Below are 18588 nucleotides of genomic sequence, written 5' to 3'. Positions count from 1 at the left end.
ATAGCTTTGAGCATGTTCCTTCCCTTTTTATGTTTATGACGTCAGGAAGCCCTATTGTTCACCATCGTCTCCTGGGCATGGTCGGATGACGGTACCCTTCCTAACCTTCATACATTGATTGATTGCTTGGTAATTAGTTTAATTCTGTTGTTTACTTTGTCTCCTAGGCATGGTTTGGTGATGGAATCCATTCTAATTCATATACCTTTCATCTCTTTAAAACTATATTAAAGGAAGTTCAGTTTAATTTTCATGGTTACACCTTTCAACTGGATGAAGATGGACTCTAAGTTTAGTTAAGTTTTTGATGCAGGCATAAGATTTCCCTGATCTTTACAAGTGGATTCTCTGAATCCCTAGTTTCCTTTCCCTAAATTCTATAATTTTAGTTTCCTATTTCACCATTATTTCCTCAAATAACAATCGATTTAGATTTCATCTTAGTCTAGTTCTAGTTCTACTTAGTTTCAGATTACGTACAAGTTTCAGTCCCTTGGGATTCAACCTCGATCTCACCGAGTTTATTACTACATCACAACCCTATACTTGGGAAGTGAACAGAAGCCAAGGCCGAGAGTGCTCATTTGGCCTCGCAATTGAAAGAGGCCTAGGAGGAGAGCCAGCGGAATCGCGAGGCTTATTCTTCCTCTGAAGAGAAGTTAGCTCGGCTCAAGACCGAGACTAAGGTTGTCCTTGCACAAGCTAAGGTCTAGGCCGTAGAGGCCTTTCTTAAATCCCATGAGTACTTGGACGAGCAGGACCACTTATATTAGGACGGCTATGCCAAGTGCATGGACCTGATGAAGATGTCCTTCCCCGAACTTGATCTCTCAAGACTTGACGAGAGTGACTCTGGGTTTGACGGTCCGGATGCCAAAGTAGCTGGGTCTGCTGGTGCGGCAGCAGCTGATTTTGAGATTGCTCCAGAGGCGACGTCGGAGGTTGCCCCGAGTGGCGGCAGCAGCTGATTCCGAGCCTTCTCCCGAGTTAAGCTCCTGGTGAATCTTGAAGCTAATTTTAGATTGCAAAGCGTGTCGGGCACTGAAGCTAATTTTTATTGTAAAGCGTGTCAGGTACTTCAAGCTCATTATGCTTTAAGCACTTCAAGCACACCAAGCTCCAAGCCGGTCTCGAGAGCATCTGCATCCGAAAGGGGACATCGCTTAACTCGGTCGACTTTTTTTAGCATTTGTCCTTGTCACTTTGTCAATGTAATTTCAAAGTAGGAACTAATGTAATCCGATGTAACACTCATGCTGATGAATGAATATATGTGACTTTTACATTCATTTGACTCAGTTTATATATTTTCCATTAATTGCTCATCTAATAATCGAATTTAACTAAGTGCTCAACGGCCGATATAGGGATAATAGATTTTTAGATGCTCGGTATTCCATGGATGGGGGAGTAATTGTCCAGTTAGATCTTTCAACCGATACGTCCCAAGTCGGATGGTGCTCGAGACAACATAGGGTCCTTCCCAATTGGGTCCCAGTGTGCCCGTATCAGCTTCCTTTGTGTTTGGAAATATTTTTCGGAGGACCAGGTCCCCAGTTCGGAATCGTCTAACCTTGACTCGGACATTGTAGAACCGAACTACTTGTTGTTGCCGAGCTGTCATCCGTAATCGGGCTCTTTCCCTTTGTTCCTTCAAGAGGTCGAGTCCGAGAGCCAACAATTCTTCGTTGTCTCGTTCATTAAATGAACTGACTCGAGCAGAAGGCATTCCGATCTCGACCGAAGTGACAGCTTCCGATCCATATGCAAGGGAGAAATGAGTCTCTCCCATAGTCGTTCGAGTAGTAGTTCAATAAGCCCATAGTATTTTAGGAAGTTTTTTAGCCCACGGTCCTTTAGCTCGGTCGAGTTTGGTACGGAGATGTTGTTTGATGATCTTGTTAACTGCCTCGACCTATTTATTCATTTGAGGATGATGTGGGGATGAATAGACATTCCTTATTCTAAGGTTGTCGCACATGTCTCGGTATTGCTAATTATCGAACTGCTTCCGGTTGTCAATAACAATGGTTCGAGGTATTCCGAACCGGCAGATGATTTTTTTCTAGATAAAATCTGTGATCTTTTGTTCGATTATCCTGTCTAATGGTTCAGCTTCGGCCCACTTAGTGAAGTAATCCACCACGACAACAACAAACTTGGTCTATCCTTTCCCCAAAGGGAGCGGTCCGATGATGTCCATCTTCCATTCCGTGAAGGGCCAAGGGCCGATCTTGGGAGTCAGTTCCTCAGGTGGCTGCCTTGGAACGACCGCAAATCGTTAACATCTGTCACAGCTTCGGACGAGCTTGTGAGCGTCATGCTGCATGGTCGGCCAATAATAGCCTTAACGTAAGACCTTGTGCGTAAGCGATTGTCCTCCCAAGTGATTTCCACAAATCCCTTCATGGATTTTTCGCAGTACATAGTTAGCTTCGTCGTGTCTTAAGCAGCGTAACAAAGGAGCGAAGAACCCTTTCTTATATAGTACTCCATTGAGTATAGTGTAATGGGAGGCTTGGATCTTCAATCATCGAGTCTCGGCGCGATCCTGAAGCAACTTTCCATTGCCGAGATATTGGACGATCGGATCAAGACAGGTAGGTTCCGAATCGATTGAGTGTATGGTCGAGCTAGGTAGGTCATCGATGCTTGGCTTAGCAACGTACTCAATTGGAACGGACCTGAGTATATTGTCTTCATCGGCCGAGGAGAGTTTAGCCAATAGGTCGGCTCTAGCATTTTCTGTTCGGGGAATCCGAACAACAGTACATCATTGAAAACCGTCAATCAACTCTTTGGCTTTCTATATATAGGTTTTCAGTTGCTCTTTACGTGTTTGATATATGCTAGTATCCTGATTGATGACTAACTGAGAATCACTGAATACGTTGAGATGAATAACACCCAGATTGACTGCTAACCTAAAGCCGAGTAATAGGGCTTCATATTCTGCTGTATTGTTTGAGGCTTGAAATCCAAGTCTTAAGGCATATTGCATGTAGGTTTGATCGGGAGTTTCCATGACGACTCCTGCCCCGCTTGCCTTAGAATTGGATGAGCCCTCCACGTAGAGCTTCCGGTGGGGTGGGTTGGGCGATATCTTGGGAGCCACAGTCATCGGCTGATAGGCTGGTTTATTTATTAGTTCGGTAGGTGGGTCGGCTTGTGGGGTAAATTCGCTATGAAGTCGGCCACAACTTGTCCTTTAATCGCTACCTTCGGCTTGTATTGAATGTCGAATTCACTGAGCTCAATTGCCCATTTCGTTAGGTGGCCAGAGGCTTCCGGTTTCTGGAGAATCTGACGCAGTGGGAGGTCAGTTATGATGATAATGGTGTGTGCTTAAAAGTATGGTCGAAGTCGTCGTGAAGACATAACTAATACTAGGGTTACTTTCTCCAGAGGTGGATATCTGGTTTTTACAGGAAGCAGTGCCTTGCTGACATAATATATTAGTAACTGCTTTCCTTCATGCTCATGTATTAAGGCCGAGCTTACAGCTGTGTCGGAGATCGCTAAGAACAGCAGCAGGGCTTCTCCAGGCTCGGGCTTTGATAGGAGAGGAGGAGATTCGAGATATGAATTCAACTGCTGGAACGCTGCTTCACACTCTTCCGTCTAATCTACCATTTGTTGTCCCTTTAGTTGCTTGAAGAATGAGAGATATTTATCAGTAGCTCAGGAAAGGAAGCGGTTGAGTGCGGCTACCTGTCTAGTTAGATTTGTATATCTTTAATCGTTTTTGGAGATTTCTTTGTAAGCAACACCTTAATCTTCTCTGGATTTACCTCGATCCCTCGCTAGCTAACAAGGAATCTGAGAAATTTACTCGAGCTTACTCCAAAGACACATTTACTCGTGTTCAACTTCATCTGATATTTACAAAGGATAAGGAACATTTCTTCTAAGTCGGCAATATGATCGGCCGCATGTATACTTTCGACGAGCATATCGTCGATGGTATCACATAGTAACGGTAAAGACCTTTGCCAATGACAAAGGTAGTCTTAAATTTATCTGATTGATGTATTACAATTTGATTGTATCCAAAATAAGCATCCATAAAACTAAGAAGTTCATGCCTTGCCATGCTATCCACCAACTGATCGATCCTCGAAAGAGGAAAGCTGTCCTTTGGGCATGCTTTGTTTAATTCGGTATAGTCAATACAGACTCGCCACTTCCTGTTAGCTTTTTGAACGAGTACGACATTAGCTACCTATTCCAGATAGTATATCTCCTCGATAAATTTAGCTTTGAGGAGCTTGTTGACCTCTCCTTCAATGATGACGTATCTTTCAGGGCCGAGTGGTCATCGCTTCTGTCGGATCGAACGGTAGGTCAGGTCGATATTGAGACAATGGGTCATTACCGAGGGATCAATCCCAGGCATGTCTTCATGGCTCCATGCAAATACGTTGGCATATCGTCGGAGTAGGGATACCAGCTTATCTTTCAAGGGCGATTGTAGAGACGAGCAAACCTTAACCGTTTTGGATTCGTCTATCTCGACCAAAGGTATATGAATAAGGTCCTCTACCGGTTGGCCTCGTTCGTGAGTCTTGGCTGATGGATCCAACAATTCGATCATGGTTACCTCGGCTGGAGCTTTTATAGTCGTCGCATAGTAGCGCCTCGCGTTCTGTTGATCGCCTTTGACGACTCCTACTCCCGATTCTGTCAGAAATTTCATGGAGAGGTGGTGCATCGACATGACGGCTTGGAAAAGACATAGGGAAGGTCGACCGAGGATGGCGTTGTAGACTGATGGTTGATCGACTATCAGAAAGTCGACCATAACTATTGCCTGATGTGAGAAATTTCCAGCAGTGAGGGGCAGTGAGATGACTCCTTCAAGAAGGATTTGTCCACCCGAAAATCTGATAATGGGGTTTGTATTGGTCGTAATGCCGATCGTTCGATGCCCATTTTATCGAACGCTTGAACAAACAACATGTTTGCGGATGATCCTATATTGATGAGAATATGGAATACTTTGCGCTTTGCTATATTGATGGTGACAACTAAGGCATCATCATGTGGATGGTGAATACCCCGAGCGTCTTCATCGGTAAACGATATCTAGTACTTTTTCTTTTTTCTCTTTTTTTGAGGCTGAGCTAAAATCAGGATCTCGGACTCGGGCCGACTAATGCTCCTTGCATGATTTTTTCGAGCATTGTTTGAGTCGCTCCCGCCTCGGGGACCACCGACGATAATTCGGATTTCATCTGTAGGTTGGTTGTCACTTGAGCATTCTTCCATCGTCCCGGTTCTTTCAACATGCTCTCTGAGATGGCATTCTCGGATGAGCCTCTCGATTTCCTATTTCAAGTGATAGCAATCACTCGTGTTGTGCCCATGATCGTGATGATAATGGCAGTACTTGTCTTTGTTTCGTCAGTTGGGATTACCGTGGAGCTTGTTGGGCCAGTTCATGAACCTTTCATTCTTTATTTCCATAAGGACTTGCTCTCATGGTTTATTGAGCAGAGTATAAGTTGAGAACTTATTATTGGGCCGCTTACTCGACCTATGTTCATCACGGGACCGATCATCCTTACACTTTTTACCACTAGTTGAGTCAACTTCCTTTTTTGCTGACGCTTTAGCTAGGATTTTTGCATTTTGGGCAGCCTTGCGCAGGATTTGGGTTTCTTCGGCGTCCGCATATTTATCCGACCAAGCCATAAATTCAGTTAGAGTAGTGGGTGAATTCTTATCCAAGGACGCAAGAAATGGCTTATCTCTGAAGCCTTGCATGATCGAGTTGAGAGCTGTCTCGTCTGAATGTTTCCGAACTTGGAGTGACTCGAAGTTAAAGCGCTTGATATAATCTTTCAGTAACTCTCCCTCTTTTTGGACTATATTGTTCAAGTGCCCAGATGACTTCAACTTTTTCTTCCCACCAATGAAATTGGTGAGGAAAGTGTCGTAAAGCTCTGTAAATGAGCTAATGGTCTTTGGCTTTAACTATTTGAACCAAAGTCGAGCTACGTCGGCTAAGGTGAGGGAGAAGGCCTGGCACATCACGGCGTCCAAGGCATCGTGCAATTCCATATAGGTCCGAAATGACTCGAAGTGTTTGGTTGGGTCAGTTTTGTTAGTGAACGGCGTGATTTGAGGGAGGCGGAATCGTTCCGATAGCCAAGCTTGCATAATCTCTTCTGTGAACGGGGATGTCTTTGCCTCGGGCCTTGTCTGATTTATGTTACGATTTTGCCTCATGTCTGCGATCTCTTCCTGCACTTCCTTTCGTAGATCCTGAAGGTCAGCTTTCCAGGGTTCGTCGATATCGGCCGTACCCTCGACCAGGGGCCTGCTACGCCTTCTCCGATCTATTTCGTGTTGAAGATCTGTGGCAGGCAGCAGGACGGTCGCGGAGATATGAGAGGGTGCAAGCTCAGCCGAACCCTGGTGCTGGCTTTGCTCCGAAACGGATCGTGGAGCGACGGGCTGAGGATCGATGAATTATCGTGGGGTGTTTGCCCGACCGTCGTCCTGCTGAGGCAGGTGAACTTGCTGGCGATGGATCTGTTCCAGCATTTGCTTCATGTAGTTCATGTCGGTCCTAAGTTTCTGGACCTTCCTTATCCAACCATCCATTTCCTCGATTCTGTTGAGTGTTCCTGGTTGAAACGGAGGTTGCCGGGCAGGCCGCAGAACCTTGGCAATTATCAGGTCGGTTCTGGCCCCTTGGGCTCCATTCATACCTGTTGGGCCTTCTATCGCCGGTGGTCCAGTGACAGGGACCTCATTGGGCTCATTCTGGACGATCTTCCTTGTTCTTGCCATCAGATATTACTTAGTACTTGGAGAGAATGACTTTTTGTATCGTTCCCACAGACAGCGCCAAACTGTTGATGCAAAAAACTGGTGCACCTCCCTCCGACATTTTACCTACACAGAAAGGAGACAACAGAGACCCTGGCTAGAACTGGGGACCCTCCGATGCCAAAGTCAGGACTAGGATCGTAAGAGAGGGTTTTTGAGAGAGGTTTTTGCGTACCTTTCATCTTTGCAGTCTCCTGTATTTATAGGATGAGGAGGATCCCATTGTGTCAGGATTCTTTTCCTGATATCTTGGAGATTTAGTGTCGATCCAATATTCAATTCCAGCTGATCTCGAGATCCTCGGGATTAGGGATCTTTTTACTAGATTTTCAGAAAGGTATTTCTTTACACACCGCTTCTCCCCTTTCTAGGTGGATTTTTATCGATTATATTGGGCTTGACCGACTTTACTGATGAGCGAGTCTCGGCTAGCTATAAAAAGTTGTGCTACTTGCCTTCTGTCGGATAAGACGAGACTGATCCATAATCAGTACGGTCTTGGTCTGATTGCTGATACTGTAACCGATCTCAAGATGGGTCGGTTTTATGGCCGGTCGTGTGGCTTCTGAGCTTTGGGCCTTAATCGGCCTCTTTCAATGTTGTTGCCTCGTTTATTGAGCCAACTTCGTGCACCTCGTAGGTGCTGCCTTTTAGCTCAGGACTCTGTAAGTCTCGGTCAGGATTAATTCCTTATAATCTGAGCTAAGTCTTTCCTTTAGGCTTTTGATATGCTTGCCTCGGTCAGGCTCATTGCCTTGGAATTCCCGGCAGTGTCAGCAGAGTTGGTCCATTCTATAGCTGAGTCTCTAGACTTGTACTATTTTTTTCCCAACAATGGTCATTCGCCACTGTTGATGCAAAAATCTGGATTGCCCTCCTCCGAGCTTCGAGCACCTGCACAGTAAAAAGACAAAGGAGACCCTAAATAGAGCAGGGGACCCTCCGATGCCAAAGTTAGGCCAACAATCTAAGTCTAGTCGTGTAGAGGGAGTTTTGGGCGAGAGATTTTGCGTACATGTTAATGTAGGTGGGTCACTTATTTATAGTGACCACAAGACGTGATGGTTCGTCATCTTAGGCACGATGTCAGCCATAAGGTGAGCCGTGCGCGAGCAGTGATATTGTCGGTTACCCTAAGATCATGTGTCGGGTGGTTATTCTTATCGTGTGTTGCTAGAATGGATTCACTACCGAGCTTAGTTTGGGCTGAACTCCATTTGTCGACTAAGGACAACCCGAGCCGAGCTAATTTGGTCTGAGTTCCGCTGGTCGGCTGAGGATGATCCGAACCGAGCTCCATTGGTTGGTTCAGGACGGCTCGGACCACGCTTGTCCGGATCGTCTAGTGTAGATTACAGCTCGGGCTCAGTTCTTCGTTAGGTCTGCTCATCCTTGATGATGTCTTAATTTTATTGAACCACTCGGTCCTAGACGGGTGACTCCGAACAGGAGCTCGGGATCATTGAAAAGTCCAGTGCTATCATCGAGGGGCCCGGACGCCGGCTTGTACCATTTTCTCCAAGTACAATGTTGCCGAGCTTACCTGGGAGTGGTCGGACTATATTTTCCATAACAACCACTATTTCCTGTGGTGTGGTCCACCTGAGATTATGATTTGCTTCAGATTTGGGATCACGTTCTAAAATAATATGAGATAAACAAAAGAATTCATTATACAAAAAATTCATCAAGGTGGGCCTCACACGGTAAGGGTAACACCCACAAAGTTGTTCGCTGCGGCTTCAGTGGATCCCCGGATCCACTGAGGTGGGTGGGACCCCTGGCTGTCGGGCTCACAGTGATGTATTTGCCTTAAATCCATACCATCCAACCATTTTGACATGACATGATCCTAAAAATGAAGCTGACCTAAATCTTAGGTGGACCACACCACAGGAAACAATAGTTATTGAATCCTTACCACACCATAGGAAACAATCGTTATTGAATCCTTACCATTAAAAACACCGTAGATTCCACCAGAATATTTATTTTCCATCCAACCTGTTAATAAGATCACAAAGACATAGATGAAGAAACCACACAAATATCATTTTGATCCAAAGATTTTGTAGCCCATGAGAAGTTTTTAATGGTCAATTACCATTGTTTCCTGTACTATGGTCCAGCTGAGATTTGGATCTGCTTCATTTTCTGGTTCATGCCCTTAAATGAGTTTTCAATCAGAATACGGATTGACGGCATGGATTTAGTCACGTGCATTGTGGTGGGCCCCACAGTCAGGGGTCCCACCCTACGTTGTTACCCGCATAACACCTAATCCGCTCCCTTACTTATCAGGTGGGTCATACCATAGATAATAATATCTAGCCATTGCCATTGGTAAATAGAAAAATATAAGTGCAGTCTACTCCACGAATGTGGATGTGGGAAGATTAGATGTCGCATTCACAGGACAGGTTGGAAGTTATCCGGTTTGGATTTGAGAGCTTTTAATCATTTTGGCTTTATTTTTTTTTTTCCTCGTTTTGTTCTTTCCACGTCAGAATCCATTTTCTAATAAGGCAGGATTTGTAACTACAAAGGCTTTCAGGTTAGGATTAACCTACAACAACATGTGTGGGGCCCACTGGCATGTATGCATGAAATCCAATCTGTTCATTTGCGTGCCCCCTCATTATCTCCCTGCCACATAAAAATCAGGCCGTTCCAAAACTCTATTGGTCATCACCATTAAAAACATGCTTTAAATCCTTAAAATCACATGGTGTGGTCCACTTAAGTTTTGGAATGGACTAATTTTTGGGTTGTCCATTCACCTTGAAGGAAGGCTTCTTTTGAATGAATTGGATTGCGTATAAAAAACGCAATGGACCCCACACAACCTATAGAAAGTTTTTAATCGTGGGTGTCCACATCTCAACCATTCCTTATATTGTGGTACAACTGAGTTTTGGATCTACCTAATTTTTTCTTGCTTACAAGAAAAACAAGGGCTAGCTCATGATGGATGGATGAGATGTCGTGCAAACATTAAGATGGACACCACATACTGCTTTGGAGGCTATGCTTAGCCTACAAAGGTTTGCTGGTAGAATACCTCTTTTCTCGTACATGGGGCCCACCTGAACGTTCCCTTCAAAATTCAAACCATGAGCCCCATCCCAATACCTTTTCACACCCAAAAATAAAAAAATAGAAGTACAGGTCTATTCGGCTCAGAGTTTTGTCAAAACAATGGGCTTTAAAGCGGTTTACAAAACCACCCTTGTTTCCATCAACTGGGACATAAAGAGGACGAGCTTTTCACTGCGGTCAGAGATTGAGTGGTAGTGGAATGGAAGGTTATCTGTCGGAGGCTCATGGCTTGGGTATATTGGAAAGAAAGAAATTGAGAATTTTTTTCCGATACCGCCCATGCCATGGGATTCCGGCGGGACCTTTCTTTCCTTTTATCACTTGGATAGATGGAGTGACTAGATGGTGCATATTGCAATTCCTTTCTACTAGTAAGGTACTTTCCTACTTTGATTTGTGGCAGATATTAAGTCATTTAAAATCTAAGGTGTGTGATAGGAGGAATAAACACATAGCTCGGATCCATCAGTGTAGGAGAGGTTTCTTCTATTTTGATACTACTCGTGCCATAGCGTTCTGGTTGGTTCTTTTCTTCTAACGTGTATGTGGATCGAGCAAATATGAAATGGATGGTATATGGCTTATGTTGCAATTCTTTTTTGTTAGGTATTTTCATACTTTAATTTATGCTTAATGTGATGGATCAAGCGAATACGGAAAGATGGTACATGACTTATGTTGTAATTCTTTTATTAGTTGGGTATTTTCATACTTTTGTTTATGCAAAATATGAGTCATCTAAAGTCAAAGAAGATGCGAGAAATGAATTCACGGCTTAGATTTGTCAAGGGGAAAGATTTCTCACTTTTTGATATTGCTCATGCCATGGCATTCTGGTGGGTCCTATCTTTCCTTCTATGGCTTGGATGGATCGAATGTATATGAAATAAATGGTATGTGGCTCATGTTGCAAATTTTTTTCTATTAGTTGGATATTTTCATACTTTGATTTATGCTAGATATGAGTCATTTAAAGCCTGAGATGTAAGATAGGAAAAATGATCGCATGACTTAGATTTGTTGGAGAAAGAAGAGATATTTCTCTATTTTTTGTTACTGCTCAATGCCACGGTGTTTAATTAGGTGGGTCCTTTATTTCCTTTCATCGCTTGGATGGATCAAGCAAAAGGATGGTACATGACTAATATTGCAATTCTTTTCTATTAGTTGAGTAATTTTGTACTTTGATTTATGCTAGATATGAGTCATTTAAAGCCTAAGATGTATGATAGGAGAAATGATTATACGACTTGGATTTGTTGGAGAAAGGGAGAGATATTTCTCTCTTTTTGATAATGCTCAATGCCATTGTGTTTCGGTGGGTCCTTTCTTTCCTTTCATTACTTGGATGGATCAAGCAAATATGAAAAGGATGATATACATGACTAATATTGCAATTCTTTTCTATTAGTTAGGTATTTTTGTGCTTTGATTTGTGCTAGATTCTAGTAATTTAAAGTTTAAGAAGATGTCTAATAGAAGATACGATCACCTGGTTTAGATCCGTCATGCCATGGCTCATGTTACAAGTATCTTTTAATAGCTAGTTAGGTATTTTCGTACTTTGATTTATGCGATTCTAGTCATTTAAAGTCTAAGAAAAAGTATGATATGAGAAATGATCGCATGGCTTGGATCCATCATGCCATGGCATTCCAGTGGGTCCTGTCTTTCCTTCCATTGCATGGATGGGTCAAGCGAATACAAAAAGGATAGCACATGGATCATATTGCAATTATCTTCTATTAGTTTGATATTTTCATACTAGGAATATTCATGCTAGATGTGAGTCATTTAAAACCTAAGAAGATGTATGGTAGGTTCTATTATACTCATGCCATGGCATTCTGGTGGGTCCTATCTTTCCCTGTATTGCTTGAATGGATCAAGCAAATATGAAAAGGATAGCACATGGCTCATGCTGCAAATTCTTTTCTATTAGTTGGATATTTTCGAACTTTGATTTATGCTACATGCCACTCATTAGGGGCCATTCGGAATGTGAGTTTCTTAAAATAAGCTACTTATTCCACAAGTAGCTTATCTTAATTTTTACTTAATAAGAAGATAATTATGTTCGACAAACAACATGCGTATCAACTTCTAGCAACTTATGAAAAGTAAAAAAGCTAAAAAAAATTAGCTTAAGTAATTATGTACTTTTAAGTAAAAAAGTTACTTATAACTAATCATAATCCAAACTTATCTGAAATAAGTCACTTATCTACTATTGTAAGTAGAAAAGGTAACTTATTTGCTGGTATAGACACGGGCCCTTGCGTTCAGGTGGTTCCTACCTTTCCTTACTTGGCTTGGATGGATCATACCAAGGCCAAAAGGATAGCACATGGCTCATGTTGCAATTCGATTAGTTGGGTATTTTTTTACACAAGCACTCACACCATAGTGGGATTTCACCACAATGGGTACTTGAACCCATGACCTCGTGTTGAAACTCTTGCGAGTCTACCACTGAGGCATGAGTAACGACCCATGATTAGTTATAAATAATTATTATATTTCAAATTACTTAATCACTTCAATTTAATAAGCATAAATCAAGATAAACTACTTAAGGAATAAGTAAGTTATCTTAAGTAGACTCACAATAGTTATCTCAAGACATAAGTACTTAATCAAGATAAGCTTATCTTATCTTAAGGGCCGGGGGTCTTTACTCATACCTCGTGTTAGACTCACAAGAGTTTCAACACGAGGTCATGGGTTCAAGTACCCATTGTGGTGAAATCCCAGTGTGGTGTGAGTGTGTGTGGAAAAAAAAAAAAGCTTAAGTAACTTACATTCCAAACGCCCCTTTAAAGTCTAAAAATATATGTGAGAGGAGAAAAGATGGCCACCTAATATAATGTGAACTTTCACATGTAGTCCTTTATTCATGGCAGATGAATCTCGGCCTTGTAATAATATGGGCATGGTGGGAAATAAGCATGGTCCACTCATTGGATGGGACACATATTCAAATCAACCAATATCCAGTGGTATGACTCAATGTCTACATATAGCCCACCAAATGAGTGGATGGGCTTGATCTTCATACTAGGTGATCTACGTTGTAAGTCCCACCTTTTCAATGGACCGGATTTCCTAGAAACATGACACGTTGGCAGGAAAGAAGAGAATTATAGATACAAGAGTAGTTTGTAATCATTTCTCATTTAACAGTGGAAATGCCCATTTAAGTAGCCATGACTAGCTAGTCTTAAGATGGGTTGTTATTGGGCCTTTAGTTTAGGCCCAGGCGGTCTGAAAATGGTAACAAGTGGGCTAGGCCTCAACAGCCCAGTTGCAACTTCTTTCTCACACACGTTAGGGCTTGGGCTTGAGCATTCGGTCCATAAGCTGGCTCCCAGGTTTTATCTTTGGGCTTTGTATACATGGGTTCGAGGCCACTCCTACCTATTATGGCACACGTACTCGAGATCCCCACCATTGGTCTAGTGTACCTTACCGTGGATACGCCATCCGACAGAAGACCGATCCTAGCCATTGGTTGGGGGATTTTTACCACCATTGGATTTGTCATTTTCCTAGTGATCTATTTGCTAGATTAAAGTGTCCATTGATCAATGGCTATGATCTCCTAACATTTGGTAATATTTATAAATACTTCCCTGCCAATCAAGTCTCCTTGTTCCCTTTACAAAAGGGTGGAACACATGTTAGAGATGCGTGTGGCCATCACACACAATCCAGAGATCCTGACCATTCATCAGGGAGAACTCCAACCTGATTTGAAATAGGTTGACTTTGAGTTGAGCAAATTCCAGAGTCTGATTAGGCAGGGTTGGGAATGATCATGTATTTGGGTCAGGTAGAGTCTGGTCAGGTCAGTTTAAGGTTTGGGTATAAAGAAATTCGGGCAGGTTGGGATCAGGCGCCATTGATTGGAATTCAGGTCAGGTTGGGTTGCTGAATTTAGGTTTTGGTCAACCTAAAACCAGGTTGACCCAATCGAGGTGCGAGTTGGGTTGACCGGGTTGTCAGGGCCTTTGGGTTGGGTTACGGTTCGAAAACTCCAACCTAATTTGAAATTGGGTTGTGTTTGAGTTGAGCAAATTCAAGACAGGTTAGGCTAGGTTGCAAATAATCCTATGTATTTGGGTTATGTTGACTTGGGTTAGTTTAGGGTTGAGTATAGAGAAAATCAAGCTGGGTTAAGGTCAGGAACCATTGGTTGGAATTCAGGTCAGGTTGGGTTGTGCTAAGGTTTACCCTAAACCTGACCGAGTTGCACTTATTTTTATAAGGATTTTTCCTTATAAAATCCTGTCCTTTGGTCCAATTCCATGTCCACCATTTTGGGAATCTCCAAATAAGGTCTTTTTGATTGGGCATACAGTAAAAAAAAAAAAAAATCCCTTTTCTTACTTTGGCTGACAGTGAAGTAAGGGTATGGACTATTTAGCAAAGAAGATGAATGTTGGGCATTGAAATGTCTAGGCTTACTTTGAGGTTTGTATAACATCAACTTCGTCCATTCATCTGGCAGGCATAAGTTGGGACTTGAGCCCAAAATTTAAGAAGATTCAAAACTCAAGTGGGTCATATAAGAAGAAACAGGGAGGATTGAACACCCACCATTAAAATCTTCTTGGGACCTATAGAAGTTTTGGATCTGAGTGATCTTTGTGTTTTCTCTTCATCCTAGTGGGAATAACCTCATGACTGGGTTGAATTGCATAGTTACGTGACGGTGGGCCCCATGAAGGTTTCAATGGTGGGTGTTTACATTCCACTATTTCCTCTGTGTAGCCTACTAGAGCATTAGATCTACCTTATTTTTGAGTTCACGTCCTAACATGAGTTGGCAAAAATGATGGACTGAGTGGATGTCTAAAAGAGTAACATAGCAGACACCACATTGTATTTGATCCTTACCACTAAAGTTAATATGGATATTTTTGTGGTACAAAAACAAGGCATTACTTCATATGCCCTTTATATGGCGGACTAATGGTAGGGGCATTTTTTTTATTATTGGCGTGAAGAGTTGTTAAGTGCTACCTCACTTTCGATGGTCATCATCCTCCTCCCATCCTCCGTTTGTTCACTGCAAGCTCTCGTTCCTCCCTCACACCATCCATTTCCAATAGGCCCTTATTTGGGAGTTCTAAAAAGGGTGGAATTTATATGGAATTGGACCAAGGATGGAGTTTATAAAGGAAATTTTCTAATTTTATATGACCATAATGCTTAATTTTACTTCAATGATTGGCGTCAAATATAGCTGTGTGGTTCAACATATTACTTTTTCTTAGACATTCACTCCAACCATCAGTTTTGCAAGCTCATGTTAGGATGTGTGCTCAAAAAGAAGGAAGATCCAATGCTCGATCAGGCTACACAAAAGGAAATAGTGGGATGTAAACACCCACCATTGAAACCTTCTTGGAGCCCATCCTTGTATAACTATGTGATCTAATACGCTTGTGAGGTTATTCCTACTAGGATGAAGGGGGAAAACAAAGATCAACCTGATCCAAAACTTCTTTGGGTTCCAAAAAAGGTTCAATGGTAGGGGTTCAATCCCCACTAGGATGAAACCTTATTGTATGACCCACTTGAGTTTTGAATCTACTTGACTTTTGGGCTTGAGGCCCAACATATGTCGGCAAAATGAATGGACGAAGTGGATGTCATATAGACATCAAAGTGGGAGACAACATTTCAATGTAAAACAATCAAATGGTTGTTTCTTGAGGGTAAAACAATAATTTTCTTTGCTAATATCCTGTACCCATCAATCAAAGTAAAAGAGAGCCAACTTAGATTCATGGAAACAAATTTGAGAAAAATAGTGATTTTTTGAGAAACACCATTTTTAGAAAATAGTGAACAATGAAAAGTTGTTTCTTTTTATTGTTTTTCAACAAGATTATAAAAAATAAAATAAAAAATTCTTCACTTCCAAATATACTGTTTGGCATAAAGTAACTTTTCTTGAAAATTTTACTTAAAGATGGAAGGTGATGTATGTGTGTGATGAAGTGGCACGTGTCACATGGTTATAATTGACACATTAGCATATGTGGGATACTTTAAGATGGATAGTGGCAGGTGTTGTTAGGTTTTTCAAAATGCAAAAGTAAAAAAGTGCTTAAAAACCTTTACTATAACATTAAATCTCATAGATCCCTGTTTAAATATATCTAAGTTTCAAGAAAATAAAAATATAACAAATCTGGTTAAGATTTACTTAATCACTGTTGATGTGAAACTGTCCGATGCCAATCTTCTAACCTGGAAAATCTCTCCCAGATATATCCCATATGGAGGAGAGGTGAAAGCCTGATCAGTCACCCCTTTGGTAGGGCCAAGGGAGACGCACGCCATTCACATGGGTGGACTCCACATGTGTCTCACCTATGATGGAGGTGGGAGGAAGAGAGGTTGATCTTTGTGTGTGTATGTAATACCCCATTGTTTTTGCTGTGGGACCCACTGTGGACTCTAAGGAAGTTTCAACGATGGGCATAAACCATTCCCACCGTTTCCTGTGGTGTGGCCCACTTAAGTTTTGGATTTGCCTCATGTTGGGTCCATGCCTTCACATGATCGGGCAAAGCAGTTGGACGGGGTAGATTTTTCATGACATCATAGTGGGGCCTACAAGCTTATTCTAACATGCACACATACACAACATGTGTTGCTGTGCAATGCACGTTGCCATGAAACTAGGGGAGCCTGACCCCCTTTCATTCTTCTTTGTTCATCTTGTGGACCTTAGATTTTTTTTTTTAAATAACTAAAAAGATAATTTTTTAAATAACTGAAAAAATAATAATATCAGCAACATGTGTTGCTGTCGCATGTCGCCACCAACACGACGAGCCAATCTTCCCCCTCCACTCTGTTTCTCTCTTCATCCTTATAAATAATAATTAAAAAAAAAAAAACAGAGAGGGAGATCATCATATAGATAGATAGAGAGAATTGCCGTTGCGATCGGGCCACGTTCGGTTCATATTTGGGTGGTGTCAAATTGAATTCGGACCCTCGACAAAAATGAGAATTTTAGTTTTATAAATGTTAATTTTTAGTTGCTTAGATCTTAAAATTTTGAATTTGGATGTTTTATATCCATTTGTTTAATTTTAACTTTGATCTGATTAAGTTCTGAAATTTTAGAAATAATTCAGTTAAGTTAGATTATTATCTGGGATGGATTGCAAATTATCAAAATTAATTTAGAAATATCAAAATTTAATGATTTAAGGTCCTGTTTAGATTGGCTTAAAGTGTGGAAAAAAATGTCGTTGTGTGAGAAACCTTTTTTTTTTTTTTAAAAGAAAGGAGGACATATTCCACTAGCAATTTATTGAATTAACAAGATTTACAGCCATTCGGGTGGGTCCGAATAAAAAGAATAGGACCACACCTATCATATAGGAAGAAAAGAAAATGGCTACACATTAAGACAAACTAGTTAGGCTAGAGGTAGAAGCGCCCGACTTCCAGGTTGCCGCAGAAATTAGATAGAAGGAAGATGAGAGCCAGCCCCTCCCAGAGCAGCTGCAGACAACCCAACCGAAGATAGCCCTGTTGAAAAACAGAGGAAGCAAAAGTACCCACCTGCAGCCATTCTCTCCCAAGAAAGCTGATAGCAGTTCCAACAGCGACCTCCCCAGAACGAAGACAACATTTGTTACCCCTTTTGTTTTTGTAAAGAAAACAAGAATGACAGGAAGTGAAAGACATTAGAGAGCAGATTCAGGGGCGAGAATGCGTCCAACTATTAGAGATGAGCTAATACGCAGAATTTCTGGCTAGAGGTGAAAGAGACCTCCAAGGAGAGTTAGAGCTAGATGAAGCCAAGGAAAAATGGGTAGTAGGATGGAAGGACTCGCCCGCAGGGAAAGGCGAAGAAGGACGATTAAGGCTTAGTCGACCCCTGTTCTTGGTTTGGATAATCTGATGTAACCAAAGTTTGATCTGTCCAGGAATATGGAGCCTCTGATGGGCCTAGGGAGGTCATTCTGACTAAGATAGAGCTTGTTCGAGGTGCCCCCACTTGCCAATTTGGCCAGACCGTTGGCTACAGAGTTACTTTCCCTAAATGTGAAGCAAAAGTGGATATTGAGGGCTTGGGTCAGATGTTGGATAATTCTCAAATGGTACCAAGTGCTCCAGCTACAAGACTTATCTTGATTAGTCATCGCATCAAAGATTACCCGTGAGTTAGTGTCTGTCATGATTTGAGATAGCCCTCTATCCCTGCAATGGATCAGTCCATCAGCAAGCGCATGGGCCTCAGCAACAGTGTTGGAGATAGGGCCATATTTGTTGTGGAAGGTGAAGATAAAGTTACCAAGGTGATCTCTGCAAATTCTGCCTCCACCCCCCTCACCTAGATTTCCCCTAGCTGAACCATCCACATTCATCTTGACCCATCCAATTGGGGGTTTGCACCATGTGATGATATGAGATCTATTTGGGATAGGGGAAGATTGTATATGCATTCTCAGAGTTCTCCCAATATGCATCCCGTGATCTGAAGAGATGCCCAGTTGAGGCAGTTGAGGGTGTAGTTCTTTGATCCATTTAAAGATGTTAGCGATGGTAGCGGCTGCAGTAAAAGGGCGATTATCGAATCTAGCTACGTTTTCCCCAAGCCATAGTTCCCAGATGATG

This window comes from Magnolia sinica, chromosome 2 (genome assembly GCF_029962835.1).
Source record: "Magnolia sinica isolate HGM2019 chromosome 2, MsV1, whole genome shotgun sequence".
NCBI lineage: Eukaryota > Viridiplantae > Streptophyta > Magnoliopsida > Magnoliales > Magnoliaceae > Magnolia > Magnolia sinica.
This window is presented reverse-complemented; position numbering follows the sequence as displayed.